Raw genomic sequence first — 14,751 nt, forward strand, 5'->3', positions numbered from 1 at the left:
ATTCTTAATCGCATATGTTAATAATTTTATTTATGTATTCTTTACAAGTGTGTGTGTGTGCGTGCGCGCGCGCGCGCGCGCGCGTGTGTGTGTGTGTGTGTGTGTGTGTGTGTGTGTGTGAGTGTTTTATTTTTCCGGAGGGAGGACAGAAGAAATAATAAAATAAAGAGAAATGAACTGACTTACTCGTTGCAGAGTAGTTTCGGATCGCGTTGAATATGTTCGGTGGTTCTGAGCAGGCGCCCCGTTGAGGGAAGGTGTTGTATAGGTGTCGGACCCTTTTGTAAACGAGTGGGCACCCTACTGCGGGATGGTGTCGTCAAGGTAATGGACCCTCTACTTGAGATGCACCACGAGATGGTCGCGACAAAGTATCAACTGATTTTACTCTTTGATTCGCGCCCCCGAACTACTCGAAAAACTGTTTCGAGAAACTGAGCTAAACGGAATAACTGCGCAAACTGCTTGAAAAACTGTGTGTGATTGTGTTCGGAGCCACCAGAACACGGGTTTTTATACTTTTTCTTTGGGGTAGATCCCTTTGGAAAATCTTAGGTTTTTGGAGCGGGGATCGAATAGGAATTAGTCTTGCGAGAAAATTTTTAATGTGGGGAAGGATGGCGTCATTTCTAGCTAATAGGATTGGGTTTAGATGATTAGGTTACTTGAAATGAGATAGGAAGAAAGAGGCCCTAACGAATAAGGAATAGCGTCGTTTCGGGTCCATATATGATGGGGGTAGGTTTTTGAGGTGGCGTAACCCGGTTGGTGTTAATTAGTATAGGTGGGGTGCATCTCAGCGTCTTAAGATCTGGGTGGGCGTAGTCTTTAGACCATACGATGGAACGATGGGTGGTCTATAGAAGTGCTTACCCCGATTCTCGGCTTTCGGATTGGATGGTTAAGAATTGGTATATAAGTTCGCAAAGCCTTGGGTCACTGATCTAATAAATTTGACAGTTTACGACTGTCGCGTGCCCTTGGTGTCGCGTAGAGAGTGCGACTAATGCATCTCGGTTTCCCAGATCTACTAAACACGTGCGCCGTATCAGGTGTCGCGCCTTCTCGGCATGCGACTGCGGTCATTCCCCGATCGTTACTCGGAAAAAACCCTATCTACTAGCTAGAGTTCCCGTAGGTGGAGTCCAAGAATATGACTAGTTGGTGCCAGTTTTTTTTTTATCTCTTACTCTAACCGTCTGGAGTCGGTTAAGGACTCCAGCTACCGCGAAGTTTTGACTTTTACGGTTTTTCTGGCGACGATAGGCACGCTGAGCGGCCAAGGTATTTTGAAATATCCATGCTATTTTTCTCTGTGAGAAGATTCGAGCTCCTGGTGTCTCATGAGAAAAACAGCTCTGGCGTTATAATATTTCTTAAGAGTTTTTGTTGGTTCCGCGTTTACTAGGTCTGATATTTAATGAAAAGAAAAGAATCGTGTAGTCTGATCAGGACGTAACAGTACGAGAAAATTGTTTACAATTTTACGTCACCGCTGCTGAAGAAATTAGTAAAAGATTACCAATTAATGACAAATTTTTGTCCACATTGACAGTTTTAGAAGCAAATGTAGCTTTATCAGATAATGATAGAGAAATATCATTTAACGATGTTTCTTTTATTGCCAAAACTATAGGCGGATTTGACGAAAACGGTTTGCGGGAAGAATGGTTGAAATTACATGAAGATTTTACTGAGACAGACAAAATAAATTTTTCTAATTTAAATTTTGATGATATGTAGAAAAAAATTTTACGAAGTAACAACACTATAAAATATCCTAATATGAAATCTTTGGTGAATGCTATTCAAACACTGCCTAATTCTAATGCAGATCCTGAAAGGATGTTTTCAGTTTTATCTGATTTAAAAACCAAAAAACGCAACAAACTTTCGGTCACCAATGTTAACGCTCTTTGTGTTTTAAAATCAGTATTAAAATCGCGTAAGGAAACAGTGTTAAATATGGACATTAATGAGAGGCATTTGTCTTTGATGTCGGCAAAGACACTGTACGCCAGTAGTCCTGGGAAAATAAAAAAAAATATAACGTTACATATTGCAGATGATGGTCCATCAACATCAAAACAATAATAATTACTTTTATCTTGAATTTCAATTTTAAAAAAGTGGTACGATAGGGCTCCAGGCGACGGTCCACTTAAAAAAAATCGAACGCGCCTAGTTAGTGGAACCTCAAAGGTGGTGTGGAAGACCACTATTAATAACACTTAAAATTACTAATGAACTAATAATACGCTACACATACTTTAACATGCTAACAAGAGTGCAATAAATCTTCAATCTATTTGACTGCATTTGTAAGATGTATTTGACTGCATTGTATGTTACCGTTTCTCCACTAATCTCCACAGTACAGTAACTTTTGCTAATATGCAGTAATTTAAAATAAATAGTTAAAAATTTTCCAGGTGTGTAATCTTTCGATAGAGATAAATGTTAAGAAGCAAGCGTGGCTAATCGATTAAGGCGAGTGGCAGGAATATTGAAAATCTTGTATTTGAAAACTGCTTTTGTAACATTTTTTTTTCTTTTTCGATATTTGTTTCTAGCACTGTACCATCAAGTGAATCATTAGATAATGCTTTTGGCTAAAAAATATTATTTTATATTTATTAACAATAATTGCACATGTTAAATTGCACTTTGTTGCAATATGTATGTTGTAAAATGACTTCATTTTTCTATTTATAATAGCAAATTAGTATTCTTTTTAAAATAATTAGTTATTAGTTTAACATATGCAAATATATTATTAATATACGAAATAATATTTTTTAGCCAAAAAAACATTATTAACTAACTTACACTGTTAGAAACAAATGTGGAAAAAAGAAAAAAAAAAGTTGCGAAAATCAAGTCTCGAATACGGGACTTCGAATCCGCTAGGCACTCGCCTTACTCCCTCTCGTTGTGCGCCACCTTGTCGTGGTGAGAGGGCTCACCGGGGGAATACCTGAAAAGGTGTTCCCGCGGTGCTAAGAGCGCACAGTTCCTCCGCTGGGGGGAACAGGGAGTCCGGCGGCTCCCCAAGGGACTTTTCCCATTCGCCGGTAGGAGATGGGGACTCCGACTTCAAACCCCCGGTGGCACGGCACCGTTAGGGGGTGATTTTTATCTCTCCTCCGTGCACGGGCGGCCAGGCTCGTAGTCCAGTGGGGCGGCTGGTCAGGGGGGTGCTCCCCCCACGGTTGAGGCCTATCTTGGTCGGGGCTGCTGCTCCGGCAAGACGGGTCTCTGGTGGGGTCACTTCGGTGGCCCTGTCTAAAGGGATGGGATGTGGGTGCCGGTCCTCTTTTGTCTGGGGCCGTTCCTTCCTCCTCCGATCAAGGGGGTGGACAGGATGCGGCTTGGCATGGGAGGAAGCGGTGTCCCACAACAGGGGTGGCTCTCCCTCTCCGCTCAAACGGCACAGGGACGTGGTCCCTGTGTACGCGAGCGTGAAGGGGAGCGACGGGCCGTCGATGTCCCGGAATTCACCGGGCTCGTCGGGCCGGGCCGTTCCGAGCCGCTCGGAGGTAATCCGAGGCAGGGTCGGACGGTGGGAGGGGCTGGGGCGGATTCTGGGAGCATAGCTCGCGGTTTCCGGCCCGGCCTGGTGGCTGCTCGAGCCGCTCGGAAATATTCTGAGGTCTGGGTCGGGCAGCGAGGACTTTGTACTCCCGGAGGGCGCCCCAGCCCTTTTAAGGGCTGGTCCCGGTGTACATAGTCGAGGAGCGGTTTGCTGGTCGCCACGGCGGGCAAGGCGGTTGATCGGGTCGCCACGATCCTCCGCCCCAACCGTCCGTGGGGCCCCCCGCGTAGCGGCGCCCGTCACGGTGCCCACGTTGTCGGAGGCGTGGGACCCCTGAAAGTCCCTGGTGGAGTCAAACCCACCAGGGGGGAGTAAGGGGCCGGAGGCCAGTGCACCGGATGATTAATTCCCGGTGCCCTCGCCATATGCTGACTCCCCGGGGGAACTCGGGGCTCTTCGGAGGGGCATGCCCGGTCAGCGGAGCCGTGACGGGTGGTGGGATTAATTTCAAAATGTCTTTTTATATCAAACCCACCAACCACATCAACGACGATCCGCCTGAACACTTCGGTGACGAGGCGAGGGAGGCTTCCGCTCAACACGAGCGACGGATGGAGGCCACACCTCCCCTTAGAATAAGGGGGGGCGCGGATCCCGCACAAGAGGAGCTGGGAGATGAACTATCTCTCCCCGGCTGCTCCTCAAAGAGGGGCCAAATAGAGAGCTACCTAAAGGGGCTCCCCTCCAGGGAACCTCCGAGAGGAGCCAAGAAGATCCGCGACTCGGAGTCGGACAGCAGCAACACCGTTGTCGACCCCGACGAGCGCAACGGGAACGCAGAGATGGACTTTGACCGGCAATCGGTCATCTCTGTCTCCTCCTCCTGCTACGGAGTGGACAGCGATTGCTCCGGCGTCGTCAAGAGAGGGAAGAGGAAGGCTGTGACAAAAGCCCTCTCCTCCTCGGAGGAGGACCGGATATCCCCGATCCCCTTCGTCGAGGAGAATAAAAGGCTGCCCGGTAGACCGGCCAAAAATCCAGCCCACGAGGGCCTCTTCACCAAAAGGAACATGGCCGCAAAGAAGAGACGCAGGGACGAACTGGTCAACAACAGGCTGGCGACGGACATAGCAAAGGGCAAGAGCGCAGGCATCGACAAGATGTCCAGAAGGTACCACACCCACGAGGGCATGGTACAGCGACAACTGGACGAGTTCCAGGACACCACGATTGAGGAGGTCATGAACACCCTCAACACACAGGTGGAGAAGATAATGGAGGTGGCAGGCAAGAGCAGAGGCCTCTCGGGTCCTCTCCAGAAGACCCTCTACACAGCCGCCTCCGTTCTACAAGCTGGGGCGAGCAACTTGGCCGCCCGAACCCAAAAAGGGGCATATGATCCCCAATCGGGAAGAATCCCCTCCACCGTCGATCCAAGGGTGGAGGAACTTGAAGCGGCAAATCGCCGCATGGAAGCGGATCTCATCGCTCTCAGAAGAGAGTTAAAGGAGATGCACAGAGACTCTCCCCCTCTCTCCCCCATCGTCACCCGCTCACAGATGAGGGGGGAAGAGGAAGAGGAGGAGTCTAAAGACGAAGAGGGAGATACCATCATGGGGGAACTTAGGGATCCCCCCCTGGAACCCCCAGCCAAGATGGTCATCTCCCAAGAAGATCTGGAGCGCTTTCCAGCTAAGAGGCCTCCAGTACTCGGGAAGAGTAAAGTCCTGGTGGACCGCCCGCTCCCGGTGATCACCAGTGACCACCGCATCCCTGGAGATGGGGACTTCGTCGGGAAAGTGGCCGACGAAGTCCAAAAAAGAATGCAGGCGCCCCTCCTCAACATGCTTGAGGAGCTTTTAAAGGAGAGGCTTCCTTCTCTCTATGTCCCACCTCCCCCCCATAAGCCGGCAGGCGGACCACCCCCGACTAAGGGGACCCCCCTGCCCGTTGGCAAACAGGAGGGAACGGTGGGGAAGAAGAAGGGAAAGAAGAAGGAGAATACGAAACCCGCGATGGGAGAAAAACCCATAGCGGGCCCCCCTCCCTCCTCGAAAGGGAAGAAAAAGGGCTCGGCACCCAAACCGGGCCCTCAGACTTCCCCCGGAGGAAGTCAGACCACCCCACCTCCCCCAGCTGCAACACCGCAACAAGGGGGACTTTCCTTCAGTGAGGTGGTCAAAAGGGGTGGCAAAAAAGCCCCCCCCCCCAAGAAGACAGAGAGCCCTCCAGCTCCCAAAGTCCCTTCCTCTCCCCCCGCTCAAGGGGCAGGGAAGAAGGTTCTCCAGCCCCAGGAACCGCACGGGCCAAACAGGGGCCTTGATAGTGGAGATCCCGGGACCAGAGGGAAGGGAGAAGGCAAAGAGGTTGGCGGACAAACTGTCCCAACTCTTTGCCGACAAGCCTGGGGTCAGGATCGCCCAGCCCCAAATAATGGGGGAACTAAGGGTCAGCGGCATGGACCCATCCGTGACAACGGACGAAATAGGGAGAGCAGTCATCGAACAAGGTGACTGCTCCCCCACAGAGGTTAAAGTGGGAGAAATCCGCCGAGTGGGAAACTCGGGCACAGCCTGGGTTCGATGCCCACTTAGAGCGGCCAAGAAACTGGCTCAAGTGGGCCACATCAAGACGGCGTGGTTCCCCATTAAGGTGGAACTTCTAGAGGCACGCCCCCTCCAGTGCTTCAAGTGTCTGGAGAGGGGCCACGTCCGGGCCAAGTGCCCCAACAACGTGGACCGCAGCGACACCTGTTACCGCTGCGGCACCGCGGGCCACTTGGCCAAGGACTGCACGGCGCAGGCTAACTGCGCTGTGTGCAAGGCGGCTGCCGCCAGGCCTCCCACAGACTCGGAGGCCCAGCGTGTAAGGCCCCCAAGTCAGGGGGCAGGAGGAAGGGGGGAAAGGCTGCTTCGGCACCCTCCCCCCAATCAGAAAAGCTGCCGGCGGGAACGGCGACCCCGCCCGGCGCGAGTGGGCCTAGCCCACATGTTAGTATGGAGGTGGAACCCTCGCCGGCAGCCGCTGGCGAGGAGAGTATGGAGGTTGGCCCACAGGAGTGATGGGCGGTAGACATCAACAATGTCTATAAGGCTCTTGCAGGCCAACCTCAACCACACCCGCAAAACACAGGCCCTGTTCCTTCAGGACCTATGCGGGTGCGACGCGGGACTTGGGGTGATCTCGGAGCCACTTCAGGTTCCAGAAAATAACCCCAACTGGGTTTCAGACCTGAGTGGCTCCGTAGCGATCACCAGGAGACACTCCCCGCGCTCCCCTCCCCATCTCCCTTGTGGAGAGGGGAAAGGGGTACGTCATAGCGCGGTGGGGTGTTCTTAGGATAGTGGGGGTCTATGCCCCACCCAAAGTACCCTACCCCGACTTTAACAGTCAATTACGGGACATGGGGGCAGGCATACGCCGATGCCTCCCCCATCCCGTGTTGGTGGCCGGGGACTTTAACGCCTGGAACGAGGCGTGGGGTTCCCGGTTCACCAACACAAGGGGTAGGCTACTGGCGGACTGGGCGGCGGGTCTGGACCTCCTGATACAAAACAGGGGGTCCACCAGCACGTACGTCAACTCCCGGGGGGAGTCCATCGTCGATCTGACTTGGGCCTCCCCCCGGGCCGCGCGAATGGTGGAGTCCTGGAGGGTGATGGACAGTGAGTCCCTTTCGGATCACCAATACATAGAGATGGTCCTCGCTCGCACCCCCCAGGACGGGTCGTCCAGCCACCAACAAAGGGACTACGGTCCCCCGAGAAGGTGGGTCCTGTCAAGGATGGACCTTGACAGACTGGCGGCGGCAACCTCGGTGGAAACGTGGTCGAAACCAACCGACCACGTGGAACCCGAAGAGGAAGCGGAGGAGATAGTGAGCATGGTCACGCGCATATGCGACGCGGCCATGCCTCGCTCCAGACCTGCCCCTCGTCGGGCAGCCTATTGGTGGAGCGAGGAGATCGCGGAGTTGAGGACCCGAGCCACTCAGGCTCGCCGCGATTTCCTCAGGGCCCGACGAGGGGCGGGCGGAGACAGGAGGAGGACTGCCGGGCTGGGTGGCGTGTACTTGGCCGCAAAGTGCACGCTTCAGTCAGCCATCGGCAGGGCCAAGGCCAAGGCTTGGGAGGAACTTCTAGCGGAACTCGACCGGGATCCATGGGGGCGCCCTTACCGGCTGGTCCTTAACAGACTCAGACCGGCGGCGCCTCCAATCTCGGAGACGCTGGATCCCGACTTCCTCGCCCAGGTGGTGGGGACTCTGTTCCCTGTAAGGAAGATTAATATCCCCCCGAAGGGGGACCCTCCCCCCTGGAGCGAGGAGTTGGAGATCACAGGACGGGAGCTCTCCGAGGCAGCCAAACGGCTGGGGGCAAAGTCCAAAGCCCCCGGCCCGGATGGAATACCCGGTCGAGCCTGGGCCTTGGTCCTTGGCGAGGTGGGTGCCCGTCTTAGGAGGCTATACAACACATGCCTCCGGACGGGCACATTCCCCTCGGTGTGGAAGAGTGCCAAACTGGCACTCCTACACAAAGAGGGGAAGCCGGCGGAGCAGCCCTCTGCATACCGGCCAATATGTCTGCTGGACGAGGTCGGCAAACTCTTTGAGAGACTAATTGCCGGCCGAATCGTCCAGCACCTGTCGCGGGAGGGTCCCAACTTGTGCGAGGACCAGTTTGGCTTCCGGGAGGGCCGATCAACCACAGACGCAATCATGCGTCTGAAGGCCTTCTCGGACCAAACCATAGGGGAGGGAAGGGTGGTGTTGGCGGTGTCATTAGACATCGTCAACGCCTTTAACTCCCTCCCCTGGGACTACGTGGGGGCAGCCATGGATTATCATGGCTTCCCCCAATACATCAGGGACGTAGTCTGGGATTACTTCCGCGGCAGGACGCTCCAGTACACCGACGGACTGGGGCGGGCCAGCAGAAGGGACATGTACTGCGGGGTTCCACAGGGGTCAGTTTTGGGCCCCCTACTGTGGAACCTCGCGTACGACAGGGTGCTCCGTACGGCACTCCCCCGGGGCTGTCGTCTGCTATGCTACGCAGACGACACCTTAATCATGGCCCCGGGGGGAAACTGGATGGAGGCTCGGAACGCCGCAAATGAGGCGTGCCGAGCGGTCGTGTGCTCCATAAGAGCCATGGGGCTCGAGGTCGCCCCGCAGAAGACGGAGGCCTTGTTTTTCTACAACAAGGCCCTGGGGCGGCCTCCCCCCCTCCAAATGTGGGTGGGGGAAGTTCGCGTCCCGGTGGGATCCCAGATGAAGTATCTGGATCTCACCTTGGATGGGCTCTGGGGATTCGAGCAACATTTTGCCAACATAATCCCCAGAGCGGACAGGATGGCGGCCGCACTTGGTCGCCTCCTGCCCAACGTGGGTGGACCGGACCATAAAGTCCGGAAACTGTACGCCAATGTCGTGCAGTCGGTGTCCCTGTACGGGGCACCGGTATGGGCCGATAAGGTAGCGGCCAGTCGGAGGATCAGAGCGTCGATTCAACAACTTCAACGCCGACTGGCCGTGAGAATAATACGGTCCTACTGCACGACATCGTTCGTGGCGGTCACAGCCCTGGCGGGCGTTATCCCGGTGGAGCATCTGGCGAAATTGTACGCCGAAGTCTATCGGCGTACAAGGGACCCGGACCGCCCGGGAAGCGCCCGTCTAAGACCAGGGGCTGTGGAGAAAATAAAGAAGGAGGCCCGTCGCAGGGCGATACTCGCGTGGCAAGCTGCTATCGAGAGCTCTGCGGCGGGGAGATGGACCACCCACGCCATCCAACCCTGTCTACCGGAATGGGTGGACAGGCGGGGACGGGGACTGGGGTATCATCTTACACAGGTTCTCACCGGATACGGTTGTTTCGGTGATTACCTGTGTAGGATTGGCCGGGAGCACACGACAAAGTGCCACCACTGTGCGGCCGGTCGGGACTCGGCGCTGCACACTCTCACCGAGTGTGAGGCATGGACGATCGAGCGTCGAGCCCTGACCGCAGTGGTCGGCGAAGATCTATCCCTCCCAGCATTGATTCAAGCAATGCTGGGAGGAGAGGAAAAGTGGCAGGCCGCCTTCTCCTTCTGTTCGCAAGTTATGCGAAAGAAGGAGGAGGCGGAGAGGATTAGGAGAGGAGAGGCGGAGGACCCTAACCTCCCCTCTCCACCCCTCTCCCAAAGAGGGGGCAACATCAGGGGCGGCGGCGGCCCTCCTCAGCCAGTTAGGCGAAGGAGAACACCCCGTCGTCGCCCGGCCCACTTAAGGGCCTGAGAGCCAGGAGGAGGTAGGAGTGGAGCACGCCAAACGCTCCACTCCTCATAGGAGTTGGTCGGGATCGGGGGATCTCAGCCAGCTCCAGCCCCCCACAACATCACGGGAGGGCCGGGGGAGGTCGCGGTGACCCGACCTCCCCCAAGTAGTAGGTGCAGACACAGAGGGGTGGGACATCACAAGTCCCACTCTTGAGAAGAGGCCAGGAATGGCCAAGCCGGAGGGGAGGTAGGACGAATACTGCTAGTGATACCCTACCTCCCCTCAATATGGCAAGGATGGTCACCGGCGGGGGTTTTAGTGGGTATGCCCAGGGACACCTCCCCTGGGAGAGTCCCACATAACCCCCGGTCCCCCCCGAGGGACCGTGGGTATCCGTAATGGATTTCCCCCGCCTTACCAAAAAAAAAAAAAAAAAAAAGGCACTCGCCTTACTCGATTAAAAGCGCTTGTTTCTGAGCATTTGCCGTCCGCAATGTGTTTACGTCGGCTCGATGGTAGCAAGACAGAGACGTCCGCTCTCTCTCTATAGCCGAACGGCCGAGCGCACACAGACGCGTGACGTAAGCGCTTCTTACTTGTGTTGGGGCTCGAGAGCCGCGAGCCCGGTAGTAGATATCGCATCACTGGGTATTCTTAAACCACATTAAAGGCTTGTGATCGGTAACTAGTGTGAATTTTCGTCCGTATAAGTATGGTCGAAAATGTTTAACGCAGTAAACTATTGCTAATGCTTCCTTTTCGTATGTATCGTATTTCAGTTCGTTATCTGTTAAGGTACGAAATGCATAGCCCACTGGACGATCCTTATTTATTTCTCCTTGCGATAATATTCCTCCTACTGCTATCCCAGAAGCATCCGTTGTTAAAATAAATGGTTTTGAAAAATTAGGATATTGTAATACGGGCTCTTTACATAATAATTGTTTCAATATTTCGAAAGATTCTTCTTGAGTAATCGTCCATTCAAATCGTGTATCGTTTTTTAACAAATTAGTTAATAGTTTTGCCAGTTTTGAAAAATTCGGTATAAATCGTCTATAATATCCGGCGAGTCCTAAAAATTGTTTAATGTTTTTTGGTGTTTTGGGCCTAGGAAATAATTTTACTGCTTCTAACTTCTTAGGATCAGGTTTAACTCCATTTTTACTAATTATATGCCCTAGATAAGTTACTTCCGTTTTTAAGAATTCACATTTGTCCGGTTGTAATTTTAAATTGGCCTTTCGAAGCCTTTTAATTAATAAATTGTATTTCCTTTCGTGTTCTTCCAGTGAGGTGGCGTAGATAACGATGTCGTCCATATAAACAAATAATTCCTGGCCTTGTAGTCCTGATAATACTAGATCCATTAAACGTTGAAAAGTAGCAGGTGCATTTTTTAATCCAAAAGGCATTCTATCAAATTCATAATGTCCAAAAGGAGTGGTGAAAGCAGTTTTATGGCCATCTGCAGGATCCATTTTTATTTGATGAAATCCGGAAGCTAAATCACATACGGAGAAGTATTGCGCTCCTTCTAATTGATCAAGAATATCGACAATATTCGGTAATGGATAAGCATCTCCGATTGTTTTATCATTTAAAGCTCGGAAATCTAAAACCATTCTCCAGCGTTTATTTCCTTTCGAATCTTCCTTCTTGGGTACTATCCATATGGGTGTATTATACGGTGATTGTGAAGGTTTAACTATACCTCCTGTCAGCAGTTCTTCTACTTGTTTATTTATCTCTTCCTTATGAGATTGCGGAAATCTATATTGCCTTGTGTTTATCGGTCGATCATCCGTTGTTATAATTTGATGTTGTAATATTTGAGTGGCAGTTAATTTTTCTCCAGGTATGTGAAATCGGTCTTGACTCTGTGTAATAAGCCTTATTATGCCTTCTTTTTCTCGTGTGTTTAAGTGTTCCAAACGTAGTAGGTCGACGATTTTTGTAAGACGATCCTTTCCAGATTTTTCTGCTACTACTAGACACTTGCTACGGGCTGGAGTGTTAACAGCGTCTTGATTTAGATTTTCACGCGGAGTTAACTTCTCCATGCAATCTTTCACTAATTTTTTCACATTTTCATGTTTATGTTTAGATTTCCTCCTGCGCATAAATTTATCTATCGTTTCCTGAGTCCTAATTTTCGATAACGCCAAATTTTTCGAAGATGGTTTATTTTTACTCTTAACATTAATCGTTATTTTTGGATTAAAATGTTAGATTTTATCCAGTAGCTCTTCAATTGTTACATATGTAATCTGATTTTCTTTTCCATTATTTTTCGAGAGTGATCCAACCTTTGGAAATTTTATATCTTTTAGGGAGGATAGAAAACTTCTCCCCTTTAAATTTTTAAAAGAAGATTGTGCCGAACCCTAACAGCACACGATATCCTGCGTATCATCCCATTTTCATACTTATTTTACTGTGATTATCCGTTAAATACTGAGATCAATCCTATAATATCTTTTGCAGTATTATTCGGTTTTCTTTCGCACACGTATAATCTCAGGTTTGACTCAAACGTACGAAAGTGATACGTACGCACTTCTATCGCGCGCGTATAATCTCAGATTTGACGAGACCAGCACTAACCTGCGCCATTTACATACGTAATTCTTATTTCCGGTCTTTTCCCGCTTGCCCGGCATCAAGTGACACCACGCAACACCACGTATCCGAGGTTTTACTGATATCGAAGGTGATCCTTTTTTCCTTTAAGTTTTATTTCACAAAATAGTGAATAAAGTGTAAAAGCTAGATAGTGTTTGTATATGATTTTTGTAATATTTTTATTATTTTTTATGTACTTGTTAAATTATTTTGCTTAAAATATTTTAAGGTTATGTTCGTAAACTTGCATTATAATTGCCTCTCACCTCTTTAGTTCTTGGTTAAATATACAATACATTTTCTTAATTATTTTTTAAACAATGTCTTAAAAAGATGATTTAACATAAAACTGTTTTCAGTTCGCAGTATCGTTCCTTTGAAGTTCTCTAGCTTAGGCTTCTAGAACTTTATTTTATATTGTAAGTTTTATGTAAATATTTTTACGTTTACGGTCGTAATTTTGAAATAAAAATATCAATTAATAAGAAATTGACTGATTAATTAACCTAATCTAAATTATCCTATACAATATATAAACGCGCGCGCGTTTCAGCGCTTGGCTGTGTAAATGTGTGCATGTATATGTGATCTACTGCAACATTCCCATTTTTATCCTATCTTGATACTGTCTTTAAACTATAGACCTTCCTCGAAATTCTATGGAAGATGGTACCGCGGACATACGATGATTCCTAGAACGTATTACGTACATCGCAGTACATTTGAGAATGTTCTGAGAATATTACAATTATACTTCTGCGATATTCTCAGATTGTTCTCAGCAGAGAGAAGACTGAGAGTGGACATGCCCGCATTTTTCGTGTTTCTGTGGGCTAGCGCCTCTACGTACACAAAACGTGCACATTGAACTACGTAGCCAATGTCCACGAATCCCGTAGGTAATGTCCACGATCTTTTGGGTCTCTTCCGTGCTATGTCCACTTTTTGGTTCCGATATGTGCTATATCTACAAAGTGTCGGTAATGCATACTTGTAAAACATGATTATGTATATCAATCAGATTTGAAATATAAATACACACGTATTGTAAATACATGTATTGTAGCATTTATTTTTGCATTTACAGTTTATTTAGCAAAAGATCAGTTATTTTCAATAACCTGTGTAATTTGAAAATGTACATTTAAATTATTTTAATAAATTACTTCTATAATTTTGTGTGTGTGTGTGTGTGTGTGTGTGTGTGTGTGTGCGCGCGTGTGTGTGTGTGCGTGTGTAAATAAAATGTTGCATTTTTGTCAATATTTAAAAAGATGATAAACTCTTATAGATATTTCATACAGTAATGACCAATAACTTATTTTGAATAGTAAAAGCCAGGGTTGGGCGTTTACACGTAAACTATAATAGATGCAAAAATACTCGCATATTAAACACGAATGCAAGCTAAACAGTAAAAACAATCTTTTCATCTATAATTTGAGAAGACTATAGTTATGAACCGTCGCAAGAAAGTGTGCAAATTGTAATCTTGAATTTTAGAGTACAATTTACGAAAATTTACGACATAATGTAAAATAAACAAAGATATACATTTTTAATTAACAATCTAACACATATAAAGGAAAGGCTCAAATGATAGCTATCACATAATATAATAGAAGGGCATTGAGAGCCGTCGCGGAATGTTAGTGCGGAATTTTAATTTTTCTTAAAGAAATTAATTTATTAGTCTACGTGAGACAGTTAACTTTGTACACCGATTTCTGGTTTGAGATACTTAAAGTATATGAAAATTTTAGTACATTGTTCTCACATATGGAGAATCAGTACATACTTAATCAATAGACCATGTTATTTCATAATCGGGATATGATGCTATTATTTTTCCATCGCAATACAAATATTTATGTTTTCTTAACAAGCTTGCCAATCTTTTTACCAAATGTGGAAAATCAAATGATGCGTAATATTTTTTTTTATTATGTATAAAATATGTCTTATCTGAGTGCACACCAAGTTGAGCATAAGCGCTTTGATTAGATAGACCTTGATCGCACATTATAAGTCGTACATCAGCAATCGTTTTGCTCAATCTATCTAAGCATTCTTTCATTAAAATCACTATTTCTTCCGCTTTCATACATTTTCCTGGGAGAAAATATGCTAGCGGTTGACGCCATGGATGAAGCGCATTTATACTATCCACACAAAATACAAATACGCATTTTGTCCTTTCACTTTTCCTTCCTAAAGGCCCAAGATCAACGAGTCCTTCTATTTGATCCAGACTAAATGAGTATTCTTCATATGATTTTATATACATTTCATCCCATTTTAAAGCACAAACTCTTTGTTCTACAGGCAA

This window comes from Linepithema humile, chromosome 5, assembly GCF_040581485.1.
Source record: "Linepithema humile isolate Giens D197 chromosome 5, Lhum_UNIL_v1.0, whole genome shotgun sequence".
In the NCBI taxonomy this organism is placed as follows: domain Eukaryota; kingdom Metazoa; phylum Arthropoda; class Insecta; order Hymenoptera; family Formicidae; genus Linepithema; species Linepithema humile.